The sequence below is a fragment of the Suricata suricatta genome, chromosome 5, assembly GCF_006229205.1.
Source record: "Suricata suricatta isolate VVHF042 chromosome 5, meerkat_22Aug2017_6uvM2_HiC, whole genome shotgun sequence".
Classification (NCBI taxonomy): Eukaryota; Metazoa; Chordata; class Mammalia; order Carnivora; family Herpestidae; genus Suricata; species Suricata suricatta.
This window is the reverse complement of record NC_043704.1, coordinates 95,602,369-95,616,653: the sequence shown is the minus strand read 5'-3', so window position 1 is coordinate 95,616,653 and position 14,285 is coordinate 95,602,369.

Genomic DNA, 14,285 nt, shown 5'->3' with positions numbered 1-14,285 from the left:
TAAGGATTAAACAGGGAAACAGACCAATGGGACAAATACATGCATATACAAATACATATATAATAAGTCTCTTTACATTTATGTATTTACTGAGTTGGCTCACATTTATGGAGGCTAAGGAGTCTCAGTCTGCCATCTGTGAGCTGTATACCCAGAAGAGATGATAGCAGAGTTTCAATCCAAGTCTGAAGGCCAGAGAACCAAACCTGATGGTATAACTTCCAGCTGAAGTGCAGGAGAAAACAGGTGTTCCAACTTAAGGACAGGCAGAGAGAGTGAATTCTTCCTTACTTCTCCTTTTCACTCTATATATATTTCCAATTGATTGAATGAGCCCCCTCCCCCCATGTTGCAGAGGACCATCCGCTTAGTCAATGTATCAATTCAAATGTTTCATCCAGACACACCCTTACAGACACGCTCAGATTAATGGTTAACCAAATATCTGGGCACTCTATGGTTCCATCAAGTTGACACATGAAATTAACCATCAAAAATATAAATACAGCAATGTTAAAAGTAAAAAAGGTGAGAAAAGATAGACCATGGAAACTCAAAAATAAAAATCTGAAGTGACTATACTAACGTCAAACAAAACAGACTTCAGAATGTGAAAAATAAGCCCACCAAACCAAGTAGAGGAGGGACGTGGAGAGTCAGAGCATGTGAAGTGAGGCTTTACTCAACATTCTTGCAAAAGCGGGTATCTGGCAGGTAAACTCTGAGCAGTTACACAAGACAATTTATCTCCTAGCGTGCAAGTCCCTCCCCTGGTTCCTCGCTGGCTGAGAACTACAGAGGGTATGGCCTTTCCTGGGTATCGCCTATGCCCACATAAGGCAAAAATTAGTCTGATTGGAACAAATGTACATTCCCTTGAGGTGACAGAGACTTTCAGTCCCTTCTCCCTTTGTTCTTTGGCACATGCTCATTGCAAAGCCCAGGAAAATAACCTTGTGAAATGGAGAGGGGAAGAACTAGGAAGCAAAGTGTCTAAAGGTTTGGGACTCCATTTTGGTAAGGGGTGGGGGGCTGCAGGTGGGGAGGGTTGTACTTATTTCCAATAGGTGGTAAACCTACTGTTAACTACACAGCATACCTTTTTATTTGGTGTTTCTGAAAATGAATCATCACCGTTACTTCTCACAAGAATAAAGATTATTGCTAAAAGGATCAGTTCATCAGGAGGACAAAAAATTCTACATCTGTATGCATCTAATAACAAAGCTTCAAAATACATGAAGCAATAACTGAGGAAAAACGCCTGACAGGATAAATAATAAATCTATTACTATAATTGGGGATTTCAATACTCTTTCTGAGTAATTCACAGAAGAAATGGACAAAAGACTAGTAGCATTATAGACTACCATTTCATTTTACATGAAGCACTGTTTAGAGGAAAGTTTACAGTTCTAAATGCTTCCAGTAGAAACAAAGAAAGATCTATAATGATCTGAGCTTGCACCTTAAGAAACCAAATACAGAAGAGTAATTCAGCACAAAGTAAGCATGAAGAGAGGAGTGATAAAGAGCAGAATTCACTTTTTTATAGAAAAAAGAATAGAGAAAATAAATAAAACCAAAATTTGTGTCTTTAAAAAAATAAAATTGGCAAACTTCTTGGCTACTAATCATAGAACAAAGAATACACAAATTATCAATATCAAGAATGACAGGGAAGAACCATAATAGATTCTACTGACATTCTAAAAATAATGAAAAAATATGAATGTGCCAGTAAATTAAAAAAATTTTAATGTGTTTTATTTATTTTTTTTTTTTTGAGAGACATAGAGAGACAGTGCAAGCAAGGGAGGATCAGCAAGAGAAGGAGACATAGAATCTGAAGCAGGCTCCAGGATCTGAGCTAGCTGTCAGCACAGAGCCCGACACGGGGCTCGAATCCATGAACCGTGAGATCATGAGCTGTGCCGAAGGTCACGATTTTAACTTTACACATACTGGGCTTTCTGCTGTCCATGCAGAGGCTGCTTTGAATCCTCTGTCAGCAGAGCCCACTTCAGATCCTCTGTCCCCCTCTCTCTGCCCCTCTCCAGCTCATGCCCATGCTCTCTCTCAAGCACAAATATTTAAAAAAAGAGAGAAGCTCTTCAAATTCAGTTATTCAATTTATCCAATTTCAAATCATCATAGTTTCTCCATGTATTATATTTTTTTGTTTTCTGTCTCACTCCTACACACCAAAGTCAGAACCCTAGGTTTTTCCTTTGAGTTCACCGTTTATTTCCTCAGCAATCCACAGTTAGCTCAGTTTTGTATTCTTTGCCTTTGAAATCTTTCTGCTTCTCCCCATCTGCTCTGCCTCCACTCCCTGTGGGCCACTTGTTCTCTCACCTGGAGGCCGGCAACAGCCTCCCACCCGCCCCTCTTCCATCCCAGTGATCTCTCTAATTCCAAATCTGACCTGTCGCTTGCCCTTCTAGCTGCGCCACCCTGCTCACAGAATCAGGTTCTAATTGCTTTATGTGGGTTTCTAAGGCCACCAGCCATCTGCCCTGCTTACCTCACCAGTCATATCTCTGGCCTTTCCTGCCACAGAGAATTGTCTTCAACTCTCACATTGTGGCATGTTTCTTTCCACTTCTGAAAATGGCGGACAAGTCCTCTCTCTGGCCCTTCCTTTCCTCAGGCAACATACCTCTCTGCCCCAACCTCACCAATTTACCTGTTTCTTACTCATCTGCAGTTCTTTACCTGAGACATCACTTCATCTGGGCACATTTGACTTTTCTTGTGTTTCTGTGGCACTCAGCATCCCTGTCAAAGCATTTACAACAGCAAAATTTTTTGGAAATCTTTAAACCTATATCCTACTCTAGACTACTAGTTCCGCAAGGGCAGAGAACTTTCTCTCTTCCTCGCCAGACCTCCAGAACCTAACATGATGAATTTTTATATAGAAAACATTCAACTAATAAGGGTTAGACAAGTACGTGATTCTGTTTTCTCTTCTTACTATCAAAAACACTCAAGTTAATCACATTATTCTTTAAAATTAAATGCTGAGTCACGTGCTTTGCTTTTGAGCACATAGTTCAAATACTTCCTGTGGCGAGCCAGCCATTTTTAAGGGTCAGTTTAAAAGTATTATTGGTTGTCCTTTCATTATAGTAATCCCCTCATTTCTCACTCATTCTTTAATTTACAAAAAACTTGAGAACATGTGGTGTTAATAAGTGCCCGTAGAGCAGTTGCGTCAGACACACTCAAGATAATCCATCATTGATCTGCACCTGTCTGTCCATTGCTTGTTCCTTCTTAGAAGGTGAGAGTGAGGTCTCGCTTTGCATGCAATATGTTTCTTCTGTTTAAAACTGAAGAGTAATTTATGTGAAAAGTTTCTTGTGTTCAAGGTAAAAGCCCAGAGATTGGAAATACATGTTCTCCCTGATAAAGTGTATGGTCATTGTTGGAAATGTTATGTACTCTGTCTCTGCCAGAGCATTTTAGTAGATTCTGAAAATGTTTAGTGAGATTCATGAAGGTCTATTTTAAGGAGTGGTGAGGTGGGGATAGTCAAAGTTAGTGATTAGAGTATAATACAAAATACTATCTTTCTCTATATCATTATATAGTTTCAGTCCATTACATGGTTTCTCTGTATCATTATATAGCTGGTCATAGTTTCTGCCTTTAATATTTCATCTTATGAGTGTAGGAAAAAGATTATTCTTCTGTCTGGATCAACACTCATTAAAATAGCCTTTACCTCTGATTGCAATAGTAACACATACTTCACATTAAAAAGTCTATAGAGATACAAATATATATAGTTACTTCTGGACAAATACATGGGAATTTCAGTTCATTAATTTTTGGGGGGTTTTATTCCACATCAGAGTGTATTTGTTTATGCATTATTTGTTAGAATTAAAAGAAAATAATAAAAAATAATTTAAAAAATTTGAAAATATAGTAAAGTAGAGAGACTTCTACACATTTCTGTTAATATTTTGTATATTTCCTTCTAAGAACATAACTGACTCTTGAACAACACAGGTTTGAACTGCATAAGTCCACTTATATGCAGATTTTTTTCAATAAATATAGTACAGCACTGTATTTTCTCTTCTTTATGATTTTCTTAATAACATTTTCTTTTCTCAGCTCACTTTATTATAACTTTATAGGATATAACATATGTAGCATACAAAACGTATGTTAATCAACTGTTTGTGTTATTGGTAAGGCTTCTAGTCATCAGTAAGCCTTTCTGGTTTAATGAGGTTAAGTTTTAGGGAAATCAAAAGTTACATGTGGATTTTGGACTGGACAGGGGTCGGTGCCCCAACCCTTGTGCTACTCAATGGTCAACGATATGTATTTATTCCTAAAACGTTGGTTATACTTTACTTGTTCAACTCACTTTCTCATGGTTACATTGAATTTGTTCACTGACCATAATTTATTTAACCATACTTCTATTGCTGAATATTTTTATAGCAGCATAAACAAGGTTGCAAAGAACAAAATGAGCATAAATCTTTTTTAATATCTCAAATTGTTTTTCTTAGAATACATTCCTACCAGTGAACTTGCTGGCTCAAATGTATGAATATTTTTAAGGCTTTTGTTACATCATATCCATATTATCCTCTCAAAAACTGTGTTATCTTACATTTCTAAAAATAATTTATGACTGTCCTCATTTCCCACCACCTTTGCCAATACTAAATATTATCACTTTTTTATCTTAGCCAATGTTGCATGTGAAAAGTACTTTTAATTAATACTTTACTGTCCATTTCTTTGATATTTTATGACGTAGACATTTTCTTATACTGTTTGTAACTTGTGTAGTGAATTGCCTATTGCTTTCTTTTAACAATTGTCCTCTTATTATGTACCATATTAATTTATAAAATTCTTCACAAATAAGTTGCTCTTCATTTTTACTTTATTTTTCAATTATTTGTGCTAGTTTGCCATTGTTATTTATTTTGAGAAGAGATTTTCATTTTTATCCTTTTTAATTTATTAACATTTCTATTTTTGATTATTTATTTTTTGTTTCCACCAAGAAATCGGATTTTTATCTACATTTTTACTGATTTTCTGACTGTAAAGCTATATTCTTTTTACCACTTTAATCTATCTGCAGTTTATAAGTAAATTTTATGAGGTAGACATAAAGGTTTACATTTTCCAATTAATCAGCAAATTATGCCATTCCTCTTTCCCAAGGATTAAACCATCCCTCCCCACTGATGAAAATGGATTCTTTCTTAGGTTGGGAAGCTCATTGGGCTACTTCTTCATCCCCCTTATTTGATTTATATGTGCAAAGCAGTACTTTTTTTTTTTTAACATTTATTTATTTTTGAGGGACAGAACATGAGCGGGGAAGGGCAGAGAGAGGGGGAGACACAGAATCCGAAGCAGGCTCCAAGCTTCGAGCTGTCAGCCCAGAGGCAGATGCTGGGCTCAGACTCACAAACCTGTGAGATCGTGACCTGAGTTGAAGTCAGCTGCTTAACCGACTGAGCCACCCAGGTGCCCTTAAAGCAGTACATTTATATTCATTCAAATATGGCATGATTTCAACTTTTCATGATATGTTCTTCTCTGACCAGAGACAGCTGGGTTGAAGTTAAGTAAAGTGATGTTTGTTGAGCCACATTCTCAGTTTCCTAGTCTCTACCATTCATATACCTAGTATACCAGGCCAGAGTCATTATTATAGCTTTAATAATGAGATATATAATTTTGAAAGTTTCCTTTATTTTTTATTCTTACCTTCCTTTTATTTTTCTTCTTTTCACTTATTTATTCTTCCATGGGAGATTTAGAATCCATTCTATTGGAATTGTTTTAACATTTGTGTATTTAGTTAGGGAGACTGGCATCTTTATAATATTTGCATTCAGGAACATGACATATATCTATATAAAGTCAACCTAACTGAGTTTCTCAGTAAAATTTTGCATTTATGTTGATACTGTCAATATATTACTAAATTTATTTTTAAGCACTATTTTATGTCTTTTTTAAAGTGCATTTCCTTTTCCCATTTTGTTATTCCAAATGGATTATGATTGGTTATTAATCCAGTGAAGTTATTTCTGGAACCTGAAAATGGGTCAGAGTCTTTTGTCATAAGAGAGAATCATTAACCTCCCCCCGCCCATCATGAAGAAATGACCACCACAAAGGGAATAGAGAGCAGAGAATACCATGTGATGAATGTGAAAGTGTTGTCCAGTCTCGAGGGGATGGCCACTCACCAGCTTGAATAATTGTTGCCAATCAGGACTCTTCCTGAGCTTCTGATTCCACAAGAGAAGACAAAAATCCAGTTTTACGAGAAATGAGCTCTCTCAGTTTCTAACTAATAGTAAGGGCACATAGGGAAAGTTGATGTAAAGAAGTAATAAGATCCTAGTAAAAACAGGAAGTTTTCTGTGCATATTACTTTGTTTACTCCAGCGTTATTTGTTGAGTAGCAATTATGTATCATATTCTATAGAGAAAAATGATAAATATATTAGTCACTTGGCCTGCTATAACAGAATACCATAGACTGGATGACCTAAACAACAAACTTTTATTTCTCACAGCTCTGCAGTCTGGAAAGTCCAGGATCAAGACACTGGCAGATGTTGTGTCTAGTGAGCTTCCCTGGTTGGAAATCTTCCATGTGTCATTAATCCATGTATATTGTCAAACATTCATGTCAGGAAAGTAATGCATCTCTGAGTCCACAGGAAGAACACAGTGGAAGCTCTATGTTTGGTACTTTTCCTGGACTCTATCCTCAGCCCTCCTTCTCTTGTTTGATTTTAAGTCTATATCCTCCCCCTGTAATAAATCACTTCCATGAGTATAATCACTTTCAGTGAATTCTGAGATCCTTCTAGCAAATTATCAAACTTGAGGGTGGACTCTTGTGGGGACTGTTCCTTCTAAACTTTTACAGTTGGTTTAACACCACAGACTGGTCATTTGGGTTGACCCTTCATGTAAGTGCCCGCGTGCGCACACACGCACATACACACACACACACACACACACACACACACACACACACAGAAGGTATCAAATAGAGTTGTTTAGTTTTCAATGATATTAAAAGAAAACCAATCAAGAAAACATTGGATCTTTACTTGGGGCAATTTTTGTGTATGATAGGGAAAGTAATTTCCTGAAAGGAATAAACTTTCCAGATTGAAATAGATAGAACAAGAATTGAATAGATCAGCACAGATCAAAACAATAACAATGATTATAAGAAAACATCACATCCTACGTGTCTGGAGTTAAGTCCAGCTTGATGTACTCATAACTGAGATGACAGAACCATGTGGTAATCTTGGAAAATCACGTAAAAGTATAAATATCTAGCTCCAAACCTGGGTAAGAGAAGGGATTTTATAATTGGCATGTATATATCTCTTTGTGGAAAAATTAAAAGAGACTAGATGGTGTTTTGATTGATAGTGAACAGAATTTCCTTACTGATTCATGAGAACCACACTGGGCTGTAACTAAAGTTCACTAATTATGATCTTATGCAGAATACAAACATCTCTGTTTGAGAACTATTTGCTTAGTTATCAAAAGTGAAATCTGAAGCTGCTCTGACAGAAATATGATTCTATTCCAAATGACTCTGATAACACCTTCTGAACATTAGTTTAAAAATGATAAATGGGATAATATTGAGATAATTAAAGAAAACAAATGAAAATGGGTAGACATTTCTAATCTATATAAAAGAAGGTTTGAGGATAAGACAGTATCAAATGTTTGATATAATCATCATATAGAAACACAGACACTTCCACCTGTATGGCAATGATAAGTGGGACCAATTCTAGTGTGCAATGATCTCCATGTACATAGAACTTTCTAATAATCGTAACTGTCCAAGGCTAGAATGAACAAACAGGTATCCTTTGGGATCACATGGAGAAGCATTTGTCTAAACATATAATGGGGACTTTATAGAGAGGACTCAATGTAGTGAAGTGGTTTTTAATTGATAAACTTTTAAATCCTCTTTTACTTAAAAAAAATCTCAGATTTTAAAACTGAGTCACTTTTAATCACTATCAACCCTTCAGATTTCATATATTAAGATTTGTTTTTCTTTATTTTCAAATGTAGAAATGCAAATTGCTTTATTTTCTTACATAAATTCAGTGTAGACAATCTATTTTTGTTAATAATTTCAAGTACCCAAATCAGGCATTTCAAAGAACAGTTTTTTAGATCTTCATGTTCTGGTTATGCAGTAGTTGATTGACATTCTTATAATTTTCAATATGTGACATTATAGCAATAGAAATGGACTATATTTCTTCTGCCTTCCTCTTTCTGACCCTGTCTCTCACAATTGATATGCCTTTTTGGTCCTCAGGTTGAAACCAAATTTAATCTGTTACCATATACTACTTTAAGTGTAATTTCCTTTCTGCAGTATAACTGAGCCGGATGTGGTCCATCTGTATGATGCAAAGCTATCCTACATCATAGAATAACGTTGTGTGTGTTTTCAAGTGTGGCCCTGGAGAGTTTAGAAGTAGTAAATTAGAAATGGAGGAAAGTCATTGCCAGAAAAAAACCTAACATTTATAGGACTTTTAATATGTGTTTTACATATGTTATCTGATTTATTATTTTTTTTAGAAAACAGTTACTATTAAGCTAATCTACCCTTTCATAAGTAGAGAGATAAGTTCAAGCATTGAAAGAAACTACCCAAGGTCAAATAGCTAGTAAGCAAGTGTATACAATTGGTCCAACCTAAATCCCTTTTCTTCTAATGGCTGTGTTGTTTCTCAAACTGCTTCTTTCAAACATCAGGAAATGAAAGCCAACAATAAGTCAATAAAGGAATGACAGAGACTTTCTTTAAATCAAATTTAATATCCTACAAAGCACAGCTGTGTGAGGCCATTTAGTATGGGTACAAACAATTCTCCTATTTCAAAAAACTCTTGAATGTGTCACTGAATTGTAAGACTACAGTAACTAAAACTCATTTTGTATACAAGCTCCATACCATCAAGAAAATTTGGATGTGTGTTCAGTATGATATGTCTAAGAAGACCAATGCCATTGCCATTTTTTTTTTTTTGGTTTTAGTCATTTTTGGGGAAGAGTTTCCTATACATTGTTCCCATTGCTTCATAAATTATGTTGGTTGAGGTTCACATAAAAACCCTCTAATGAGTTCTGTGATGGAGTTCAAAAGTTTGCCTAAATCAGCTTTGGAGAATATAGATATGTGATAATGTCATCAGGATTGTTTGGTTTCAAATGACAGAAATTCAGAGGGAACCAGCTTAGACAATGAAGGAAACTTATCCAAAGGCTACTTTTCGAACCTCAGAAAGGACAGAGGTACAGCTAAGCCTTAGACACAAGTGGACAAAGTGACTGGTCTTGACCAAGAATCTTTCTTTCCATCTGTCTTTCTATTCACCATCACTCTCTCAGCATCATATCCTCCTACTGAAGACTGGCTCCCTCGATGTGGTGGTAACATGGCTGCCAGCAGTACCGGGGTGTTATTACCTCCTGCAGCTTCTACCAGCACTCTAAATTCCAGGGACTCCGCCTTGCCTTAGTCCTATTTGAAAATCCTGGATAAGGAAGGACTCTAATATTAGTTTAGTTCAAGTGTTGAACAGTGAGACCATCTGTTGTGTCTATGAGAAAGAGTTCAGAGAAAACTCATAGAAAATGGTCTCTGAGGAACTAATCTGTATACTAGGGCCATGCTCAGACTTGCAAATTATAAGACAAGGAGAAACCACAATGAGCATTTATTACATAAGCTTCCATTGAATTGGAAAATGTAGGGAAAATTCTACCAAAACATGAACAAATTTTTAAAATTAAAAAGGCACTTAATTGAATAAGCTTCAATCATCTAGAAAATATATTTATTTCAGATATTTCATTGTTTAATGAATGTACAAATCACATTTTTGTCAAATCCTTTTTCCAAGAATGTCTTAGCATCATGGGATCACTAAATTGCTAAACTGGGAAAACAAACCTTAGAAAAGCAAAGTCTTATCACATGTGATTGAGGTCTGAGGGACAAAGTGAGTCCTTGATAAAAGAAGATTTTTGTAAAAATATTCCAAGATCTGTTTCATCTTCTTCTAGCTCAGTTGTTGTAAAGTTTTGCTATGTGAGTTGAGGTGAAAGTGAGGCACAAGCCAAAGCTCAACGAGAGCAGTACATTAAAATGTATGTTAATCATTGAAAGAGGCTTTCAAATGTATGTTCCAATGACATGGCTGTATAGACACGGTTCATATCTGGAATACTCTTTATGTGAAAATTCAAGTTGCTGCCACTGAAAGTTTATGCCAAAGGCAAATTGTCAGATCTGAAATGTAAGGCCTAAAAGCTGGTCTTGGATAGATTAAAAAAGCACACAGCAAATAGACTGCATTGTTGCAGGCTGAAGCTTATTTTCAGAAATACATTGCTCAGCACTGAAGTGGACAGTCTAATCAGTTCCTCTGCAGAAACAGCAAGCTTTTTACAAATGAAAGAAAATCTACAGAGATGAAGCTGTGACTGGAAAATTTGATCCACATGGTTGTATTTTTAGATCTGTCAAAGATTGACCTCTGTTTGCAGTTTTCCTAGCAAGAGTTTAATGTAAAATTAGCCTATATGTAACATTTCTATCTTTTGTGGAATTGTGCTATATATTATACCTTCTCTATTATGTCTAGAAAGGTCAAACATTCCCTTTATTAGTTGCAAATATTTCTTCTTTTTAAGCTATGCAAATGGTAGTTAGGCTGTTCTGAATACATTTTGTGTAGGATTCTGGTTAATTAACCTAAAATCCTTATCTGTGATGAGAAAGTTTGGTGGAAATTTACAGAGGATGGAATGTACTATTTCGTTGCCTTCAGAATATCTAAAGGGTAAAGAGATGGTGAACATATGGGGAAGTTCTCACCACTGGAATCCAAACAGGAAGGTTTCTTATTTTTTCATCAGTATGTGGGAAAATCTTGAATGTGGAAAAATAGCGACTTCTCCATATTTAAAACAGACACAACCTGGTTGTTTTCACAAGCATATCATTATTATTTCATAGATAAGTGGATATATAAGTGTGTCAACACATATATACATGTGTGTGGGTATATAATGGGGTGACCAGAAGAAAAAAGCTCTAGAGTAAAACCATTACCCTATTTTAAAGTATGCTTTTACTAAGCCTATTATTGGCAATTCAGTTGACAATCATATTACTGTGTGACATTCAAATGTCAAATGCATATCTCATTTTCAACTAAGACCATTACATCATTCCTTGTCAAATGCACTGAAATATGGCTAGGTCTAGCTCTGATTAGATAAGGGACCTCATGCTGGTGTTAGCAAATCCAACCCCAGGGATTGATTCCCAAGCCGAGGGAAATGGCAAAGTTATTATTGATGATGGTGCCAAAGCTAACAGGTTTCACATGGCCTTCTTGAACATATGGCTACAGCCCCAACAGCGACACCATTAAAAACCATTTGTTCAAGTGTCCTAGAATCACTGCTGAAAAAAGGTGTAAAATTTATAAATTTTAAATACCCACCAGTATGGAAGTTTATTCAACTCATTGTAGCTTTCCTGGTTCACTGCACTTACTGGAATCTTATGAAAAATAATCCTTCATGTATGCACAGGAGCCTGTCTCATTAGAGAGACCATATCACAAGTACGTTAGAATCCAGGTCTGAGGTTGGAGTCTGGGCTCTGTGGGGTTTCGGCTGTATGACTTTGGCAACGTTTTTAATTTCTCTAAACATCAATTCTTTACACCATTGTGATTATTGTGAAAATGAAATGAGATCATGTATAACCAATATATGGGAGTTCTTCCTATTATGTTATTTAGCCTTTTCTCAACTTCATGAAGTATGTAGGGCATGCATTACAGTCTTGTTCTAGAGCGAGAAACAGACCCAAGCAGGGAAAAGGGCTTGCCCAAGGTCATATGGCCAATAAAGGTGAAGGAGAATCAAGCTCAGGTCCCTTGATTTGAAATCTTGTATTCTTAAAGTATCTGTGGAGGAAAAGAAACCCTGTAAATTAGACTATAATTAAGGTGCTCCTAGACTTGCAGAGGCAATGTGAAATAGTGAATTGGTTCAATTACCTCAGTGATTCAAGCCTAAAAGTACCAAAAACACTTTTATGTAATATGTCTGAATATATCAGGCCAAATATCTGAATAATTGCTCAATTATTCATATCATTTTGAATGTATGTATAAATCCAGTCTTTTTTGTGGGGGAGGGGATGGAGGCAGGTTCTGAATCATGTCTCCAATCTTTCCAACATAAATAGAAAGTATTATTTTTCATTTTCACCTTCTAATTTGTTCAAAATCTGGTGGCCTTTTTTTTATTATTAAATTGAAGCTTGTGGAAAATGAAAAAAATCTTTACTGAAACATGGTACTTCCAACTGTAATTTTGGTTTGAATTAGACTGCTTACAAGGAATACAACTTCATAGAAGAGTGACAAGCCATGACCTTCCTTGTAGGTGTGTGTTGAGGGTAAGACATAGCTAGAAATCCTTTTGGTTTTTATTGTTAGTGCAGAGTCAAATTCTGATCCTGGAGAAAATGTTTCAACTCTGTTAAAAGGAGTCATATTCAAATTACCCTAAGGCAATTCTCATATCCAGAGGGAACCAAAATTACAATTATTTGAAATTAAAGGAAATCTACTCCCTCTTTTTTTTCCCTGATCTTTACAAACCACATACCTATTTTAAGGTAGAATTAAATTCTTCTGATTATATTTCCTTAGCTACAGACCTGAACTGAACATAATATCAGCTTAAAATAGAAATTAGTGGCATTTAGAAGACAACCAACAAAAGTTTTTAAACTATAGAAATACACATTAATTTTTAAAAAATTGGGCATGCTTAAAAAATCTAGTGTCTGTACTAAAAATAAATGTCAGCCTACCATCATTTATGTTTCTTAATAAATATAGTGCTTAGCAAAATATGGGACTAACATTACCTTGGATTGACAAGCCTATTATACTTTGAATAGGTATTCACAGAAAGTGGGAGAGGAAATCTCTTTGTTCACTGTGAAATCTGCATTGTGGAATGATCTCCAGAGAGGAGGAAGGAAGAGGTTCAGACATAATTAGAGCCCATTCAGAAGGCTATGCTGAATGGTATGGGTGTAAATCTCTGCAGCAGTGTGCCCACCGACCCTCTCTTATGGTTACTAATAAGTTCTCTGTCCCTCTCATCAACTTCCTGGTCTTTGCTCTAAAACCTGTTCAGACTGAAAGGTCCCTTCGAACTAGACAACAGCAGTATGTCCAAAAGCAGGTAAGATGGCTACTTTCCTGGCAGCGACAAGTTCTATCTTCGGAATTTTCAACCTATGTTTTTAATTGTCTCTGCACTCTGCTCCTCCATGCATTCTCTTGAGTGTGAACTGGGGCGGGGGAAAGTACCTTTAAGAAGAGATTGGTTGGGTGACGTTCCCCACATATGCTACAACCTCTATAAACATTTGCTGACCAGACCAGAAAGGAAGCCTCCAAAACCAGAAAAGAGAAAATGATAGAATAGGATGTGGTTACGGCTTTTTTCTTTTTTAAAGAGGAAAACATGCATACTTTTAAACCCCCTTGCACTAAGCACAATCTGAGATTGCTTTTTTTCTCACCTCAATTTAGAAAGGCCACATTATGAATCAAATAAGTTAGATGGGAAAAAAAGCACAATGAAACCAAAACGCTTTTGCTAAATTATGATTGTTAAGATGCTGATAAAAAAAAAAGAGAGAGAGAGAGAGAGAGAGGTTTTGTTTAAAGAGTGGTCCTTTCTATATACTTTGGCCCCAAAATTCTACTTCTAAGAATTTTTCCTAAGAAAATAAACACAAGTGTCCTCCAAATTCTAAGTTTGGAAAGAATTTTAATACACATTAAAATAAAGGACTGGTTAGAAATATCATGATATATGCACATATACAATGTAATAAAATGCAGCCATTAAAAGTATGATATTGAAAATCTTAATTTAGTCTCTGCATGCTTATCTAATTCTTAACTGTGGGCCACATCCTGACCAGTCACTGGCATGCAGTAACCTCTGCTCTCAGGAACTTCACACTCGAGCAGTACATTACTTTTTATTTCCTTAAATATATGTTTATAGATACTTGTATATGTATACATATTTACTCATACATATTTTTATATATGCATTTGCACCTGTTAATTATTGCTGCATAAGAAATCACCCAA